Genomic DNA, 18,725 nt, shown 5'->3' with positions numbered 1-18,725 from the left:
ACCATTTGTCCCATTAAATGGTGGAGCGAGCTTGTGAGTCTGAGATTTTTCTTTTTGTAAAAGATTTATTTATTTATTTTATATATGTGAATACACTGTCACTGTCTTCAGACACACCGGAAGAGGGCATCAGATCCTAGTTACAGATGGTTGTGAGCCACCATGTGGTTGCTGGGAATTGAACCCAGGACCTCTGGAAGAGCAGTCAGTGCTCTTAACAACTGGTCTAGACATCTGGGCCCACCGGCTTCCAGAGAAGGACTCTAAGGTTGAAAGTGGAAGGTCCTATGGGATTGTCCTTGCCTGCCTGAGAGGGGAGAATGATATGAAGATGGCGCTCTGGGGAGCAAAGGAAGCGCTTCATACTCTGTGCTTTTGTTGTTCACTGACCCCCGACCTCCACAGCCTCCAAGCTGCCTGTGCACAAAATCAGAGCCACTGGCACCACAATGCAAAGAGGCTGAGGAGATGGTAGGCAAGGAATGAGGGAGAGAAGGTGTGCTGAGCACCCTGTCTTGACTCTGGCCTTCTTACTACCTGTACCCAACCTACACCAACAGGATCAGCTGAACACAGCCCCCAGGCTCCAGCCCCTTCCAGTGGCCTCGTTTGCTTTCAAGCTGTCTGTACCATTGCTGGGTTCCATTAACTGCTAAGACTCAGTCTACCCCAGCCCTGTCTGTCTGCCTATCTATCTATCTATCTATCTATCTATCTATCTATCTATCTATCTATCTATCTCTGTCTCTCTCCATTACTTTCTGTCCTCTTTTTCTTTGTCTCTATTTCTCTATTTCATCCATCTCTGATACCTCCCTCCCTACTTCTGTGTCTCTGCCTCTCTCTGTCTCTCCCCCTCCACCTAGGCAAGTGCACCCACGCCGTCTCTACCTTCACAGAGCAACCTAGGCATACAATGGCCTCTTCCTGATCCTGAATGGCAAGCCTGATCCTTCTCACCCTGCACTGACCTTGGAATGTTTCCAACATTTATAACACCCTCCGAAGTAGGGGCAAACAGACCTGACTCAGGCTTCAGAGTTTGAGATCTGAGCATTGAGCAGGCAGAGACAATCTAACAGGGCAAGACAGACTAGTGTGTCCCCACAGAACAGCCACAAGGGGGCCTGACTAGGAGAACACCCCACAAGCAAGCACTGTCCTGGAGGGGCCACCCAGGGGGAACAGTGAGAAAACACTGGGACAAAGCAGCTTCAAGCATGGGAGGCTTGGTGCGCAGGGCAGGCTCCAGCTGCATTTCCTGTGGAAGTAAGTTGTGTCTACATTGCGGTGTGGCTTCCTTGTTTTTTTCCAGGAAGCTCTTCTATCTGGAGTCTCCGTTGTTCCCATGTGTTTATGGGAAAGGTATACAGCCCAACCGGCCTCTCCATCCCACCTCCCCTTCTGGTTCCATGGCTGGAGTTGAGGTTCAATGATGATGATTGATGGGGGAGAGCCAGATATGATCTGTAGTCTCTAATCTGGGGCTTGGCAAACTAGAGACAATGACCAATACTGTTTTCCTACAGTCTCCTATCTGCATCTCACTAGGGAGAGAAGGTCCTCCCCTTTCTGTTATATCCCCCTCTAAAATCTCCTAGTATAGATAAAGGTACCCCAAGGGATGGGCAGGAGTCCAGCCATCACGGCCTTGGAAATGAGTAGACAGATGGCCAAGTCTCTCTGTCAGTCTGTGGCAGACCAGAGCTTTTTGGCTGATGCAACCATGACTTGTCTGTCTCGGGAATCATTGGCTGAGAACACACCTGCCACACAGAAACCATGCAAGCAGAGGGAACCAGATGGACTCTCTCAGAAACCGCTAAGTGTTCTGGCTAAGAGAAGTGGTCTCCCAAACCCAGCTTCCACCCTCAACTCCTTAGCCAGGAAGAGGCTGAGAGAAGGCTCAGGTACATGTCAAGAAAAGGAGCAGGCCCTTGATCCTCCCCCTGAAGCCATTCACTACACTCCCAGAACCACAAGACCATGGGATCATGGGAGGGCAAGGGCTTTTTGCTCTCCATCCTTTTTGGTATCCCCAGAGGCCTTCTGAAGTGAGATTCGGAGCCTGAAGGTCCTTCACTTGCCGGGACTGTGAAGGAAGAGGCTTCCAACTCCCAACCCCGCCCATGTGTACACAAACATACACTCAAGGCCAAGTCTTGATTCTCTAACCCCCAAGCTTCACTTTGCGTTGAAACAGTTCTGGAGACACAGGGACACAGACCCTCCCACCAATGGGAGTCAATTCACAGTTCTTCATCACAGACCCAGAAGGAGAACCTCTCAAGGGCTCCCAGCATGGGTGCCTGTGGCTCAGTGTCCCTCTGTCAACTCATCACATCCAAAATCAATGCCCTCATGCTGAGATTCCTCTCCCAGTCAGCTGATACACCACAGTTAGCAAAGCTGTATGCACTGAGGGGAAGCTTTGGTAGGATTCTAAAGAACTGGAATAAAGCCAGGGCCAGGAAGCAGGAGTGGGTGGGTTGGGAAGTGGGGCAGGGGAGGGTATAGGGGACTTTCAGGATAGCATTTGAAGAAATGGAGAAAAATATCTAATTAAAAAATTGTTTAAAAATAAATAAAAGACAGAAGGAAATGGCAAAAATAATCTATTCTAGAAAATAAAAATATTAAATACATTTTTTAAAAGTTGAGCGTCGAGTTTGGGGGTGAAGATGTTAGTATTTCCCTTCGTGGGGAGGCCCTTCTGTACTTTACCATCAAGAGGAATTTAAAAATCCTTTCAGGCAGCCTAGAATTTATTACAAGATAGATACCATTGTGTGAATTTAGGACTGAAGGTTTGTCCCAGAGACTGTTTAGTGCTCAATGTTTTGCTCACAAGCAACTATGAACAGATTCTCAAAGCAGCTCGGCTACTCCCAGCCTCGGTTTGCTTGACCTTGGTTTCTGAGGACACTCCTAGTGCCATCCCCATACCAGGTACAGCATGAGCAGAGTGAGCCATGTGGGGATAGAAAATATTCAGGGAAACATGCACTTGACCTGAACACACCAGGCTAGTGGGTGTTTGGACGGCGTATGCATTGTGTGGCATTAGCTGTCATCTACAGAATACAAGAAGCATAGGATACTGCAGGCCCTATGGGTATAATGCACCAGCCCATGTGAGGGACTTGAGCAGACACGACTTAAGATATCCATGATGTCCTGAGGACACTGAAGACTGACCATGCCACTAAGTAAGCCAATGAGAGAAGCAGACACAGCCTTCCTAAGACCCAGTCACACATTTCTACTACCCAGTGAAGGCCTGGCCTCGCTCACAGTCTCTCTCCTGTTTGATTTTCTTGACTCGCAGTTCTGGAGCAATGGCTAATTTTGATCATGAAGGTATAGCCAACATGCTTGCCCAGCACCAGGAATCCTCTTCCCCCTACGCAGGCCAGAGATGTCCTCTGTACAGAGGCGAGGCGGTTGGACAAAATCTCAGCCCCTAAGTACGGTAGCAGCTGCAGAACCAGGTGAGCTTGTGAGACCCCCAACCCAAGAAGATCACCTCCTGGAGACCAGCTAGAGGTTACCTCCTCCCTGCACAGTGGGCCACTTGGGTAGTGGGTGGAAGAGCTGGGTCACCTCCCCAGACATGCAGTCAGGTGGAGACATAGCCAGCATAGAACCCATGCAACCAATGTCACAGCACAAGACTCTGGCCACCAGAGAGACACTGGGCAGAACTTGCTGAGACCCACCCCAGAACTAGAACTATCAAACACAGCTGCTCAAACACATGTGCACATACATGAACAGACATTCAGGCATGTACACACATGTACACACACTCACAGCATGTGCTTAAATACATGCGTTCAAGTACATACTCACAGGAACACATACCAATAAATACTTGTACAACTCACCTACACACAACACCACACATACACATACACATTTAGAATATGTACACACACATACACATTTAGAATATATCATTTTAATACATATAAAGGTATTGACCTAATAGTTAAGTATTTACTCTCATTTAATGCCTAAAGAAGTTATCCTATATTTCTTAAATTGCTGACTCAAGGAGGGTGAATTTCTCCTTTTAAAAAAATTGTTTACCCGGCTGGGGAGGCCAGATGAATGACACCAAAGCACCCACCCTGGGCTGGCTGGCCTGCAGTGGCCCTAAGAAAGCTACCAAGCACCTGCCACGGGCACCACTGTGATGGATGGATGTATCATGGAAGGATAGGAAAGATGGTAGAGAAAGCACGGCTGAGGAGATGGTACACTGTAGAGAGAGGTGAACTGAAGACTTGTCGGTGGTGAGGAACAGGCAAAAGAAGAGGTTTTGGGTCAGATTCTGGCCCAGTCTGCCACCAAGGGCCCTGTTTGGCTCCATGGCTCTCCTCCAGCTTGTGTCTGTGTCAATGTCTGTGTCCTGAGTTACCACCAAAGGCCAAGCGTCTGCCCCTGGTATGGGCTGCCACCAGAGACCATGTGGATATCTGAGGGCCATGCTGCCATGGGGAACATGCTCATCTGTGCTACCAACTGAGACCATGGGGACATTTGGGACCATGTTGCTGCCAGAGTCATGTCTGGGTCTGTGGTCCAGTGGCAGTCAGGGTCTGTGTTGACGTCCCAGGCCCATGTTACCACCAAAGGCCATGCAGATGTCTCTAGCTGGATTGAGGCACTGTGCTAAGCTGGCTCCAAGGTCATGAGAGTGAGAGAGCTGCCCCTGCCCCTGCCCCTGCCCCTGCCCCTGCCCCTGCCCCTGCCCCTGCCCCTGCCCCTGCCCCTGCCCCTGCCCCTGCCCCTGCCCCTGCCCCTGCCCCTGCCCCTCACTGGCTGCAGCACTTGGGAGATCAGGCCCTGCACCTCACCTGGGCAGTCCAGTAAAGCTGGCCCTGGTGGCAAAGGTGTTCATGAGCTCACCCCAAGGACATGAGAGCAGGAGAGCTGACCCTGCCCCTTGCTAGCCTGGGTGGTGTTGGAGAGCTTGCCCTGGTGGTATAGGTACAGGAGAACTGGCAGGCTGACCAACTCAGCTACAACCTAGGCCCAGATCTAGGGTTTTGAGTTGACCTATACCAACATCTACCCTATCTATGATCTGCTGGAGCACGTGAAAGGGCCGGTCCTGCAGAACCAAAGCTGCAGGATCCCCACGGCCCAGGGCAACAACAGGATATCTGAAAGGAATTCCTAGGAGGATCTAGTATTGATAGTGTAGCAGAAGTCAGAGGCCTGGAAACAGACCAGTGATTCATTGCAGTGAACATTTGCAAGTGAAGATGTGGGGACAGAGGGTGCCCTGAGGAACACACTGTGACACACTCTGTCTTCCGTGGCAATATGTTTTGTTTTGTTTTTTAACTCTTATTTTATTTTATGGGTGGGGGGAGATTGCAAGGGGGAATGGTGGATATGAAGGGATGGAGAGATGAGTGGGATTCAGGTTGCATGGTGTGAAATTCACAAAAAAATCAATAAAAAGGGGTTTTTTGTTGTTTTGGTTTTTTTTTAATGTTTACATTAGTATGTGCGCGCGCACGGGCTTGGGAAGTAAAGGTAACACCAAGCCTGCTGTAAGGGCTCTTTCTCGAATCTATGAAGCACTCATTCCTCACCTCAGAGCTTACATTCACTCACTCCCACAGTCCCCTCCCCCACTAAGTAAAGCATTCCTTTCAGCTCTGCCTAGACTGACCCCCTCTCTCCTTGCTCCCATATCCCCTTCTGAAGCTGTCCAGGGCAAAGGGTGGGTCCCTCTCAGGAAGGAGAGGCTGGGAAAAGCTGGCAACGGCCTAGATTTGGTCAGGCTGCTGTCCAGGGATTGGTTGTCTGTAACAGGATTTTAGCAGAACCTTTGTATCTGGCATGAATCTGGAGTGGTGGCCTCTAAGCTTTGAGGTAGCCTTTTGTCACTGATCATTATCTGGAATTTTATGGAGTTAGTCTTTTGAAGGGTTCTCAAGGGTTTGCAAGACAAAGCCCGGAAAACCAGGATGAGAACTGCTTAGGAGAGGAGTCTTTTAAGACAACCCCTAGAGGCCGGGCGTGGTGGCGCACGCCTTTAATCCCAGCAGAGGCAGAGGCAGGTGGATTTCTGAGTTCGAGGCCAGCCTGGTCTACAAAGTGAGCTCCAGGACAGCCAGAGCTATAAAGAGAAACCCTGTCTCGAAAAACCAAAAAAAAAAAAAGACAACCCCTAGATCAGATAAGAAGCTTTAGTGTGTGGAAACTGACTTATGCCTTTTGTATAACAATAAAAAGAGTTGAGCCTGGAGCTGGGGGAGGGCAGAGCAGGGGGGCAGAGCCACATAGCGGAGACAAAGTGGCAGGGGAGTCAGAGTATGGGTCCCTAGCTCAGGAGCCATCCCCCAGAAAAAAGGCTAAGAGGCATATACTATACAGATGTCTCCAAGTCCCCGAAATAATTGTCCCTTTCAGACAAACTTTCTGGAAGCTTTTCCCTGCACTGGTGACCAATGTTTCCTTGGGCGACAGTTCTGTAGACACAGGCAAAGAGCACGGTGCCAAGAAAGGTACTCAGTCCTTCCCTCTCACCTCCACAGCCAGAGTCCACACCATCCAAAGCTGGTGGAACTGGAAGCAGCCTGCCACCCTCTTGCCTGGACTGCAAGGGCTTGGCTTCTCACGCAGAGGCCAGGGGCCACCAGTCAATTCTACCTTGGTGTTCTCTCTGGACATATTCAAGTGCTGGTATTCAGACTCCTGGTCTGACATTTGGTTCTTGTTTTTCTTCCTTACTAGGGTTGGACTTCAAGCCCAGGATGAGTGGGAAGCAAGTATGGAAGTCACAAGTTCCGAAGACCCAGTTCTGAGGGAAAGTGAGGGCTTGCCAGAGCTTCAACTCTTCGTTGCTAGGATACAAGGCCTCGCTGGGCAGCACGATCACACAATCCACCATACCACTGACCCTGTACTTGCTCCTTTTCTCTCTCCTCTGCTCACAACATGTATAAACACATTGCCCATGGCCTAACACATCAGCTACAACTCATACACATGCACCCCCGTATTCATACTCACACACACCCAGTGTTACACCCCTCACATGTACATAAACATATCCCAACCACAGCTTGCACACACACACACACACACACACACACACACACACACACAGCTCATTGGTTAGTGGTGAACAGCAACGATCCACCTAGTGAGCTTTCCCAGGAGAGCCCAGCCTGGCCACCCTCACAGACAGGGCATGTGGGCTGATCCACCTCAAAGCAGAAAGTCAATGTCTGAGAAGACTGACTTCATTGGATCGTGTGTGCATCTGTGTGTGGGCCTCTGTGTGTGTGCACATACCCTATAATTATAGCTGTGCACCTGCATGCCCAGTTTGTAAAGTGCTAGGGATAGAACCCAGAGCCCCGTGTACGATCTACTAAACTTCATCCCCAACCCTGAAGGTATCACACTTCTGTAGAGCCAAGCACAAGCCACCTGCCACAGGCACATTGTCAGGATACTGGGTCATGAGTTCTTGGCCAGAGGCCTGACCAGCATGAACAGTGCATAGTTCATCCTACACTCAACCGGGGTGGCTGGTTCTTATGTGAAGGTCTCATAACACATCCAGCAGTCCTTTGAGTTTGCCCTATGCATGTTTCTGAGTCTATACTGGCTCTTGACACAGCTTGAGGTCCAAACCTGCAACAAGTGGCCTTTAGTGCTTATCCATACTGTGGTGAAGGTTGAATAGCCCCTCCAGGCAGAGGGCGCAACACTCAGTGTTGATTGGTGTTCTGGGCTGTAACTACTGGAGTATATAGCAGCATATGTCCCAAGGCCTGAGGACTCCTGGTCTGACACTTGGTTCTAAGCAGAAGGTGATTCTTGATCAAAGATCAGGGGAAAGAGAAAAGTCCTTTTTGTGCAGCTGTCTGTCTCGCTGTCCCCTCTGAGGCATCAGCAGTGCGCAGTTCAGACTGTTCTTCCAGAGAACATTCTGTGGGAAGTGTTCAGCCTTTCCCAAGCCCTCTGCATGTCCCAGCCAACAACGGAGTAGGGCCGGGCACCAGATATGGCCACTAGACAGAACCCCAAGAACCTTCTGCCCCTTTTACTATGTGGGGCAAGTAAAGCAGCCCTTGGCAGACCTTACATCTACAGAGGCCTGAATCTGGTGCCAATTCAGAACTTACCACCATCAGCTCCTATTGGTTATCTGCTGCCCAGTCTTAAAGACTGAAGGACTGGGCAAACTGGTGTCAGGAATGGTGTGGGGCTGTAACAGATGCTGCATATGTCGGAACAAGATGATGGACAGACTAGAATTCTGAGCTACAGCAGTAATCCCATCCTTCTGGAGACTGAGGCAGGAGGATGCTCAGCTTGAGGTCAGCCTGAGCAATAGAATGAATTCAGGGAGACAGAGTTAAAGGCAGAGACAGAGAGTTTTAATCTCTGTCTCTTTAGTCCATGACACATATTAAAGTAGACTACTGAAGACCATCCTAACAAGTGCCCACCCTTGTGGGATTGTAGGTGGGGTATTGGTCTCAATTCTCAATTCAACATGAACTAATAGTGGTTTAGAGCCAAGGGATAGAAGACTTGGTGGATGGAAAACCTAAAAAAGAAAACATCAGAATGCAGAGGACACTGGCAAGCCAGGGTCCCTAGATGTCACCCGAAGGATGCAGATGTGGAACCTGCTCAGATATGGCGTGGAATCTCTTGATAAACTTACATAGCAGAGTCCAGAGGAAGAACCCAAAAGAGCCCAGGTTTCCGAGCCAAAGTATAATATATGGTTAAACCATGAGTCTTTGTCACCTTAAAGGTGATTCCAGCAAGGACTCAGCAAGAAAGGGGACAGAGATCATGGCATGGCCATGGTTGCACAGCTGGGAAATGTCAGCCAATCCTCTGAGGAGCTGCAGAGTGAGGGGGAAACGCTGCTGGGAACTGGAGGAGCCGCTGCCCTTGTTAGAACGTGGAGAAGAGCTTGGTCTAACTCTGTTCCATCCCAGTATTTTTAGACCTTGCAAGTGAAGAATTAGATATTCAGCCAAAGGCATAACTGAGCACTGTGTGGCAGGCATGCACTGATGCTTTGGAAAGCTTAGAGCAGACTGGAGAGAGAGAGAGAGAAAAAAAAAGGATTCCAAAGTAGAATTTTTAATCAAAAGAAGAGAAGGGTAAAATGTACGAAATTCTCCACCTACTCATTAAAGAAATGGGAAAAAGCTGCTCAGGAAGAGCAAAGGTGTTGGGCCCGATGGTCTTGCTACAGTCAGGTACCATCCACTCCCAAGAAGGAAGAGTGATCACAAAAGTATCGGCAAGATCACCCAACAGCCCCTCTGTCACAGGCCTGCAGTTTCCCGGGGGCCTCAGAGACAAATTTATTTCAGGTGTGGGGGAGGGAAGGGAACAGGGGTGCTGTTGCTTGCTCAATCTCGTATCACACAGCTGGCTTCCCACTCCACCACCTCACTCCTCAGCTGCCTATATAGTCTTCCTCAAGCCTCAGTGCTATAATGGCATGGCTATATGTCTGCCTACACTGCAGAGGGTCCCTGTGAGCTTTTAAAGCTAGGCAGACCCACTGTGGGAACCAGTCCAGATTGTCCCAGATACTACAATTCCCCACAGAACTGGGCGGGGCTGTGTGTCTTGCTCCTTACACAATACCTGAATGTGGACAGTGCGGTCCTCAGGCATGGATAGACCTGCTGAAGGCACCCCCTCCCCTGCTGGGGGCCATGCAGCAAGACCACGGACAGAATTCTTGGAAACATCCCGGATACCTTCCCTTGCCTCAGATGTCAACAATCCTACAATAATCACAACAGGATACTGGTATACCAAGCCTGCTGCCCAGTTTCGTGCTTCACCGGGAAGAGATCCAAGGCTGAGTAAAACAAAGTAAGTTCCGTGTTACACCTTTTAGGAGTTTCAGGTCCATTTTATCTGCCAATTAAAAAGTTTAAAGATGGGGGATCGGGCAGGGCTCGTGGATCTCAGACACAGTAGACAGCAACAGGCACAGGGAAAGTACCAACCAAGCAGTCAGGGGATTACAAAACTGAAACCCAGCCCTCTGGGAGGTCTTGGGGTTTTTTTTTTAAGTGGTTTTGGTGGTACAGGGTGGAGGCGTATTCTACAACACTCTGCCGCTTCCTGTTTTCTTTCAGCCTCCTTCTCCACAGTGTTCTGGGAGCTGAGTGGAGTGCTGGGGTACTCAGCACTTACTTGCTACCAGCACTTCAACCCCTTAGGACTGTGCTGCTCTGGGGATGGAGGTTTTGATCAGCAGCCCCTGGGCTGAGGGGAAACCCTTCCTCCATTTCCCACCTCTAGCCAGAGCTTGACTGAGATCCTGTGTATGGCAGGCCAGACTCCTGCAACACCACCCAACTTCTTACACAAAGTTTCCCTTTGTTGTTGTTATCGTGAGTTTTAAGTGTGATTTTAAGGGCCTTATGGGGCTAAAAGAGTGGATCAGCAGTCAAAGAGCTCTGGACACTCTTCCAGAGGACCTGACTCCGATTCCCGGCACCCACACGACGGTTCACAACCCTCTAGTTCCAGGAAATCCAACGCTTTCCTCTGACTGGTGTTGGATACTGCATGTATGTGGTGCACAAGCCATACATGCAGGCAAAACACCCATACACATAAAGATAAAAATGGAACATTTTTAGCTGTAGCCCAGTGGCTGAGCACTTGCCTAGCACGTGCCAGTATCTGGCTATAGACACAACACCTCAGAAGAGAGGAGAAGACTGGGGTGGGGAGAAGGGAGCTACTTCTGCCCAAAATAACAGCCTCAAGATTCTTTCTTACTAGCCTTTGGTCCTGTTAAGGCTCTATGCCCCAGTATAGGAAATGCTAGGACCAGGAATGGGAGTGGGTGGGTTGGGGAGCAGGAGGAGGGGGTAGGAGATAGGGGATTTCCTGAGGGAAAACTAGGAAAAGGGATAACATTTGAAATGTAAATAAAGAAAATATTTAATAAAAAAATCCCTCTTACTTTCTTTTATTTTAATATTTTTATTAGGTATTTTCCTCATTTACATTTCCAATGCTATCCCAAAAGTCCCCCATACCCTCCTCCCCACTCCCCTACCCACCCACTCCCACTTTTTGGCCCTGGCATTCCCCTGTACTGGGGCATATAAAGTTTGCATGTCCAATGGGCCTCTCTTTCCAAATGACATTTTAAAAATGCTGCAGGCAAGATAATACCCGTAGCTCCCGTGATTCCTCTGCCCTCTACTGGTGAGGTCTCACCCTTGAAAACTTTGAAAGTCACGTTCCTTCCCACCAATGTCTGAGTGTGCACACAGGACACTCCCATGGGAACGGGCGTGTGCATTCTAGTCTCCCCCAGCAGGAGGGGAATCCTGTTTGTCTACACAGGATAGAGTGGTGACTTCACGGACAAATCCCTGTTCTAAAAATGTGATGAGGCCAAGAAAGAGAGAAAGCCAACAAAGCGGCTGGAGGTGCCCTTGCTGGCTGAGCACGGCCTGCAGGGAGGGGCTCACGGTTCTGATCACACCCGGTAGAGCCCATGTTGCAAGTGACGGGGCCCTATTCCTGCTGGCTTAGTTAGGGTTACTTTCCCTGTGAGGAAACACCATGATGAAAAGCAGCTTGGGGAAGGGAAAGTGAAGGGACTGAGGTAGCAGAATAAGCTCCATTTTGTTTAAGACTCCATTCTAAGTTAACTTGCCCTTAGAGAGGCACGGCCACTACTCTGTGAGGTCTGAGAAAAAGCATGAAATGTCCCTGGCAGTTGCAAAATGGGCACAGCAGCTGCAGCTAGCTGATAACAAGAGAGTGGACTAAGAAAACATAAATCAGCCGGGCAGTGATGGTGTATGCCTTTAATCCCAGCACTTGGGAGACAGACGGATTTCTGAGTTCGAGGCCAGCCTGGTCTACAGAGTGAGTTTCAGGATAGCCAGGGCTACACAGAGAAACCATGTCTCGAAAAAAAACAAAACAAAACAAAAAACAAGAAAGAAAGAAAAAAGAAAGGAAGGAAGGAAGGAAGGAAGGAAGGAAGGAAGGAAGGAAGGAAGGAAGGAAGGAAGGGAGGGAGGGAGGAAGAGAGAGAGAGAGAGAGAGAGAGAGAGAGAGAGAGAGAGAGAGAGAGAGAGAGAGAGAGAGAAGACGTAAGTCTTTCCTAGGTCAAGATGCTCCTTTTGGAAGTGTGGTCCCTCCTTGTGGTTTAACCAGAGTGCTGTAAAACAATTAGCTTCAAGACCAACATTCCTTTACCCTCTCATATAACGACAAGGCTTAGAAACCCCTGCCTGCAGCTTTTTCCTGTATAAAACCCCTTCACCTACACCTCGGGGCCCATTCTCCTATCCCGTTACATCAGGAAGGTTTGTGGCCCAAGTTCAATCTTGAATAAAGACTTACATGTGCTTGCATGGGAGTTATGGTTCCAGGTGGTCTCTGGGGTTTTCCCAATCTGGGTACCACAAAAGATGCACTTCACTTCAGCTTCCCCATCACTGTCTACCATTCATAGAAGTCTGGGCAGAAATTGAACCCAGTAATTTTTGTTTCTCTTCCTGTTGTGGTTATGGGAAATAAATCTTTCACTTCTCAGTATTACTTGTCGTTCTAGTGGTGTGGGAGTGAAGGCCTAGGCTCTGTCTCTAACGGCACCTACCACAGAGGGAGCATAGGAAGAAATCAGTGAGAAGATAGATTCAGGAGGAAGCCAGAGATAGAGGGCTCAGGGGCACAAAGCCCAGGGGCCCATTGCCTTCATTCAGTCTTCTACCTCCTACCATCTCCCATTGATTAAATCAGAACCCTTGGGATCTGACTGTTTGCAAACGCCCCACCTTGAGCTTTACTAACCTGCCAGGCATTCCCTGACCTAATCTAGTTGGCAACCATCAGGCACCCTAAAATCTGTTCGGGAGAAGAGTTTCCACGTGGGTCTTCATTTGTGGATCTGGGGAAACATTTGCTGGGTAATTGTGTTATCCAGATAGTTGGAGCTGGACCTCTGGGATGACTCAGCAGATGAAGGCACTTGCCTAGCAAGCCTGAAGATGTCGATGCCATTCCACTAACCCACCTAAAGGTGAAAGAACAGAGTTAAGCCCACAAAGCTGTCCTCCTAGCCAATGTTGGGATAGACATCGAGCTTCGTGCATGATGGACCGGGACCATCGTGGAGGTGTGGGGGTTGGGGAGACTGTAGAAGCAGCACAATCACTTGGCAGAGTTGGAGTTTTCCTGTTTCCTTCCACAGTGGCTTGCTACTCCCCACCCCTTCTGCACCCCCACGTCCACTGAATATCCTATCTGCTGTGCCTTCTGCCCCACTGGGAGCAACTTCAAGAAGCTCTGACTGCAATATCCTGAGTTCCACCCTTCTTTCTCCTGTGGCCCTAGGCTGAGAGAAGGCAAGAGCCCATGCAGTGTGACTCACAACCCTGACATCTACTAATCATGGTCCTAGGGAATATTTTACCACCTGTCCCTACTATGTGGAGGGTTTGTTTCTCTGTGTTTCTTATATTTACCTTATACCCAATTGACAAACATGTCTTCCTGGTTCCAAGAGTCTAGTAAACAGCTCTGGGGCCTTTCCTGGGCTTGGTTTAGTTTTGTTTTGCTTGTTTTTGTTCTTGTTGTTTACCCACGCTCTACTTACTGCTCAGTCTAGCCTGGAACTTGCTGTATAGACCAGGCTGGCTTCAGACTCACAGAGATTCCCTTGCCTCTGCCTTCCAGAACTTAGAGATGTGTTTTAAGTATATGCCTTTGTTTTGTTTTGTTTTTGTTTTGTTTTTTCAAGGTTTCTCTGTGTAGCCCTGGCTGTCCTGGCACTCACTTTGTAGACCAGGCTGGTCTCGAACTCAGAAATCCGCCTGCCTCTGCCTCCCAAGTGCTGGGATTAAAGACATGAGCCACCACCAGCAGGCAAGTATATGCCTTTTAAAGGTAAATTGTTTTCACTTGAGCAGAAGACACCATGACAAGTGGCCGGTATTGGCAAAATAGTTATTGTCTTTATTACCGATAAAGGTTTAAAATGTATCCTTTATTGTGGTACACGGTTCAGTAACAAGCAAGCTGAACACGAATTAATTCATGACATTTTTCTTAACTTCTACACACCCATTAGGCAAGAAGTCACATGCTTTATGCACTAAAATGTGAGAGGTAGTTCCCATTAAACAGTACTCCCATTAGAAGAATCATTCCAGAGCCCACAGAGGTCATGTGGCAGAGTGACCTCCAGAGACTTCAAAGCCAAGGCTACTAGGAATGCTCTGACTTCAGCTATGCTCCCTGTGGGGGTCAAACACCACATGTACTAAGGAAAGCCAGCCTGAGGACACAGGGCCTCCCTGCAGGGAAGACAGAATGCAGGCCTCCAGCTAAGGACCATCACAGCCTGGCCTGCTGCAACTGGTCTGTGGTGGTTCTCTCTGGGCATCAGCTTGAGTAGTGTCCAGAAAGTGGTAAACGGCCCCTTGCACTGTGTCTGTGAGGGCACCAAGCAAGTCCTGAGGTAAAAGCTATTACCAGCAGCTTAACTGGGCTTTGAGAATCACAGCCTCAGACAGCTACAGCTGGGACCCAATCTCTTGCTCTCCAAACAGCCTGGGAACTGCCCTGTGCCTTCCCACTTTCTGGAAGAAGTAGAGAGCAAGCCTTGGTCCAGAGAAACTAATGCACTAAAATCTGGCCTGTTGGCAGCCTTACAACAAATGGAGAAATACAACCAGGTCAAAAAAGATCCAACACGTACCCAAGCTCAGCTACCAACACTGTGGCTGAGAGCAGTCCCGTGTGTTTCTCAACTTCAAGACCAGGCTAGTAGGGGGCATTCTCCTACTGGGAAATTACTCACTCCCATGGGAGGCTGCTGAAGGCATGTAGGTATCCACATCTAACTTGGTTAATCCTGGTGGCTTTGCGGGCTGCACAATTCGCCTTTGGTCTCCCAGAAGCCAATGGCTAGTTTTTAAGCTGGTGGGTTACTCAGTCCCTGCCATCCTGTCCTGCTGAAGGAGCTCAGCCTAGCTGGGTACCACGCAGCAGGCAGAGCACAAGGTCAGCTCTCCAGGATCCCAGCACCAGCACATGTCCCCAGGGGACTCTTCTTCCATCCCAATATGAAGACATCTTACAGACTTTGAAGATTTGCCTGGAAAAAGGAACCCCACAACAGAAGATGAGGCCATCTGCTAGGCCAGCCAGGGGTCCTATGGAGGGACAGCTGAGAGCCCTTTGAGATAAAATAGCTCGCTTAGAGGGGAAAAAGCCAGCCAGTTCCCTTAGCAGAGTGAGTTCCCTAATATAGCTCTCCCATGTCTGGGCTGTGATTTCCTTATGGCCAGGCAAGTAGGGCAGTAATGAACGCTGCTACCACTAGAGGGCGCATAGGATCCTGGGTTGGGGAAGCAGGGAGGAGGAGGGCTCAGAGGGCTCAGGAAGGCAAGTGGGGTACTAAAGGGAGCTGGGAGAAGGAGGTCTGTAGAAGAGCCTCTAGAAGTGGGGTGGGGGGAAAGCAGCCAGAAGGAAGAAGACAGGAGGAGGCATATGAGATAAAGCTCCCTGGGAGCTGAGCCAAGAATCCAGAAGGCTCTCAGAGGTCATCCGAGGGCAGAGGACAGATAAAAACCAGACACCACCTAATGGGATGGGGGGGAGGTACTCCCACCATAGCTGGAGAATCCAGAGACCCTATCTCCCATGAGTTCTGATATCATGAAGCCTTTATTGAGGAGACTGGGCTCTACTAGGAGGCCAGAGGCCACACAATCTGTACAAAGGGCGTGGAGACTCTTGGCAGATTCTGGCCCCTTTCTTCTCTGGATCTTTAGGAAACCAGAAAAGGAGCCAAACTGCTGTGAAATCCCCATAGCCCTCAAGAATAGGTTTCTACTTTAGTTAAGAATAAGTTTCGGGGAAGTTCCAAGGCTTCGCTTGTGCAGATCAAGCTAAAGGCCGAGTTCAGAGGAGGCCGATGAGAACCTGAGTCCCTGGCCCGCAGTCTTTTGACTTTGGCATCCTCTCTGGGAAAAAAAAGATTTCTGAGCAGGAAGCCAAGTGTGGCCACTTTTCTGAGGTGCTGGAGGAACCCTAGTCTGTGTGCGAGCAACAAGTGTGGCCATTAGCACCTGAGCGCTTCAAGGCTGAGGCTACCGTCAAAAACAATGAGTTTAAAACCATTCACCTACCCATTTCCAGAGACGAGGTTCCTTCATGCAGGACCCAATGTGTATAAGTTCAAAGTCAGATATGGCAACAGTATCAGAAATATAAGATCTTGCGAGTTTTACAGAGAAGACTTTGGGTGGGTAAGGGACAACCTTGTACCAATTCTCAAACACACTGTGTAAGAGGATAATAAGGGAGTCATCATCCAGGAGCTGGAGGATTCTATCTGTGCAGTCTTGGCAAACATGGACAGCCTGCAGCCCTTTGTTGCAGAACACTTCATTGTATTTCCCTGTAAAAGCAAGTGGGAGAGGGTTTCCCACCTGAAGTCTAAACATGAAGAAATCATCCTGACCCCTCTACCCGTTTGTTTTTACTTTGTATATAGAGATGAAATGGTTTGCTGAAGACCCGCCTTCAGGAAACCAGCAGATGATATTCCTCTTGAGTTGGTCCTGGCTGAGAAGGAAGCAGAAGCCACAATGATGAAATGGAAATGGAAACTCGTGGAGGAGCCCAGCTCCCCTAGCAGGCCAGGGTCACACGGGGCCAAGATGGAGACTTCTAGTGAAGCTTCCAGCAATAAGAAACCTCTGAAGGAGAGCAAGAAGAGCAGGGATGAAGAAGCCCAGCAGGAATACCAGGATACCCCAGCTTCTAATGCCATTGTTGTCCAGGAACAGGATGCTACGTTGGGACATGGCCTACAAGGGTTGGTTGTCCCTCCACTGCAACATAGCAGTCCACCACCCCTGAAAGAGCCAGGAGCCAGAGGCTTCTTGGGGTTTGTAAGTGCTCTCTTCCCGTTCTGGTACTTCTTCAAGAAGAGCAATCAGTGAGCCTTCCAGGACCACAGCACGGGGCAGGGGTCAGCATAGAAAAGATGTCCTCTTGCAGTAACTCCCCCTGAGCTACCACACCTCTTTTGCTTTTGTTTTCTTTTTTCTTGCATTTACTTTGAGACAAGTGTTATTGTATACAGCCCAGGCTGGCTTCAGTCTGTGCCTCGGCTCCCAGTGCACTCTCACGTGCCATCCTTTTCTCCTGACCCCGGTCACAGTCACGGGGACAAGGGTACCAGACCGGGTCTTCACATGAGTTTATCCTGTTGTTTGCCTTTGGTGTTTCCTATCCAAACCACTAAGAACGAGGCTAGAGAGATGGTAATTGAATGCACACTGATATTGCAGAGGGCCTGAGTTTGGTTCTCAGTACCCATGGCAAGCAACCTGTACCTCAGCTCTATCAGGATGGCCTGTCGCTTTCTGGCCTCTGCAGAAACTTATGTCCCCCGCCCCCCCACGCCCTGTACCCTCATAATCGGAAGAGCAAAACAAAACAATACTAAGAAGGGCCACAAAGGCATCTTGATGATAAAGCATCTGCAGCCAGACCTGACAACCCGAGTTCAGCCTCCATGTATGCACCATGGCATGTGCCTCACACAGAATAAAATGTACTTTTATTAAAAACTTCAAAATAAATAAGTAAATAAAACACTAAAAAAAAAGGAAGAAGTAGTTTCTGTTTCCTAAACCTAATAATGTGCCCTACAAAACATGTTTTTCCACCTGCACTAAACTCATGACCCCATGATGTATGATTGCCCTCTGTCTTGCAAACTATGTCTTCCGGATACTTTGATCTATAGCCATGACCACCCCATAAAGTATGGGTCCCTTCCCACATGGCAAATGTTCCTTCTTCTATCTTACCTGTCGCGGTATTTTTCCCCTAACTACCAATTATCTTACCCCTGTAAAGATACTTACAGATTTTTTTTAATTAACCTTCTGGCTCTTCCCATAAAAGAGACATCATAAAGCCAGTGTGGAGCTGTTCCTAAAAGCCAGACTTAGGGTAAGACAGCTGAGGTCAGTCCTGGGGGAGGGGACACCTCTAAAATAAGCATGCTTCAGTGGGACGATCATGGATTGGTTCCTTCTCCTCACAGACTTGGGCTAAACATTACACGAATAAAAAAGGCTTGTTTTAATTAATAGGGCCATGGTGATTTGAGTCCATAGTTTTCTCCTCCCATCGTTGGTATTGACAATCTTTACATCTGTTGGGTGGAGGGGCCGCAGACTTGCCCATAGAGAGACATGAAGTGCGAGGTCTGCTGCCTGCCCCAGCACACACACACTGGTGTGGGTGTGTGGGTGTGCGCATGCGTGCACATGCCTCAGTTCCCCCATCTAAATACGTTCTGGTGACTGACTGACTCTCTCATGCTGAGGAGATGCTTCTGCTACTGCAGTGGTGATGCAGAGGTACAGGACTCAGTGCAGAGCAGGAGGTGCTGTCTACAATGTCCTCAGAATGAAGCTTCTGCGCCTTCCGCTTCATTGGCCCACAAGATCACTCCCTCCCTGGCTCTTGTTCGAGTTCTTGAGTAAGGTTCCCTGGAGCAGATGCCTTATCAGCACTTCAAGTTCCCTTACTCGCAGCCAACCACAGTCCCAAAATATCAAATAGAACATTCCAGGAACAATTCGGGGGATTCTGGCTAAACCACCCTAGCTACATTCTCAGTGAAGGTAGGCCAGAGA

The 18,725-nt window shown here is 49.0% G+C and overlaps 1 pseudogene; it reads left to right on the top strand.

Moving 5' to 3' along the window:
• Positions 1-16,169: 16,169 nt before the first annotated feature.
• On the top strand, positions 16,170-17,233 carry LOC110309983 (membrane-anchored junction protein-like; annotated as a pseudogene).
• Positions 17,234-18,725: the final 1,492 nt, after the last annotated feature.

This window comes from Mus caroli, unplaced genomic scaffold, assembly GCF_978045245.1.
Source record: "Mus caroli unplaced genomic scaffold, Mus_caroli_1 scaffold_16, whole genome shotgun sequence".
NCBI lineage: Eukaryota > Metazoa > Chordata > Mammalia > Rodentia > Muridae > Mus > Mus caroli.
The sequence above is the reverse complement of the archived record's forward strand: the minus strand, read 5'-3'. Positions and strand labels throughout refer to the sequence as shown.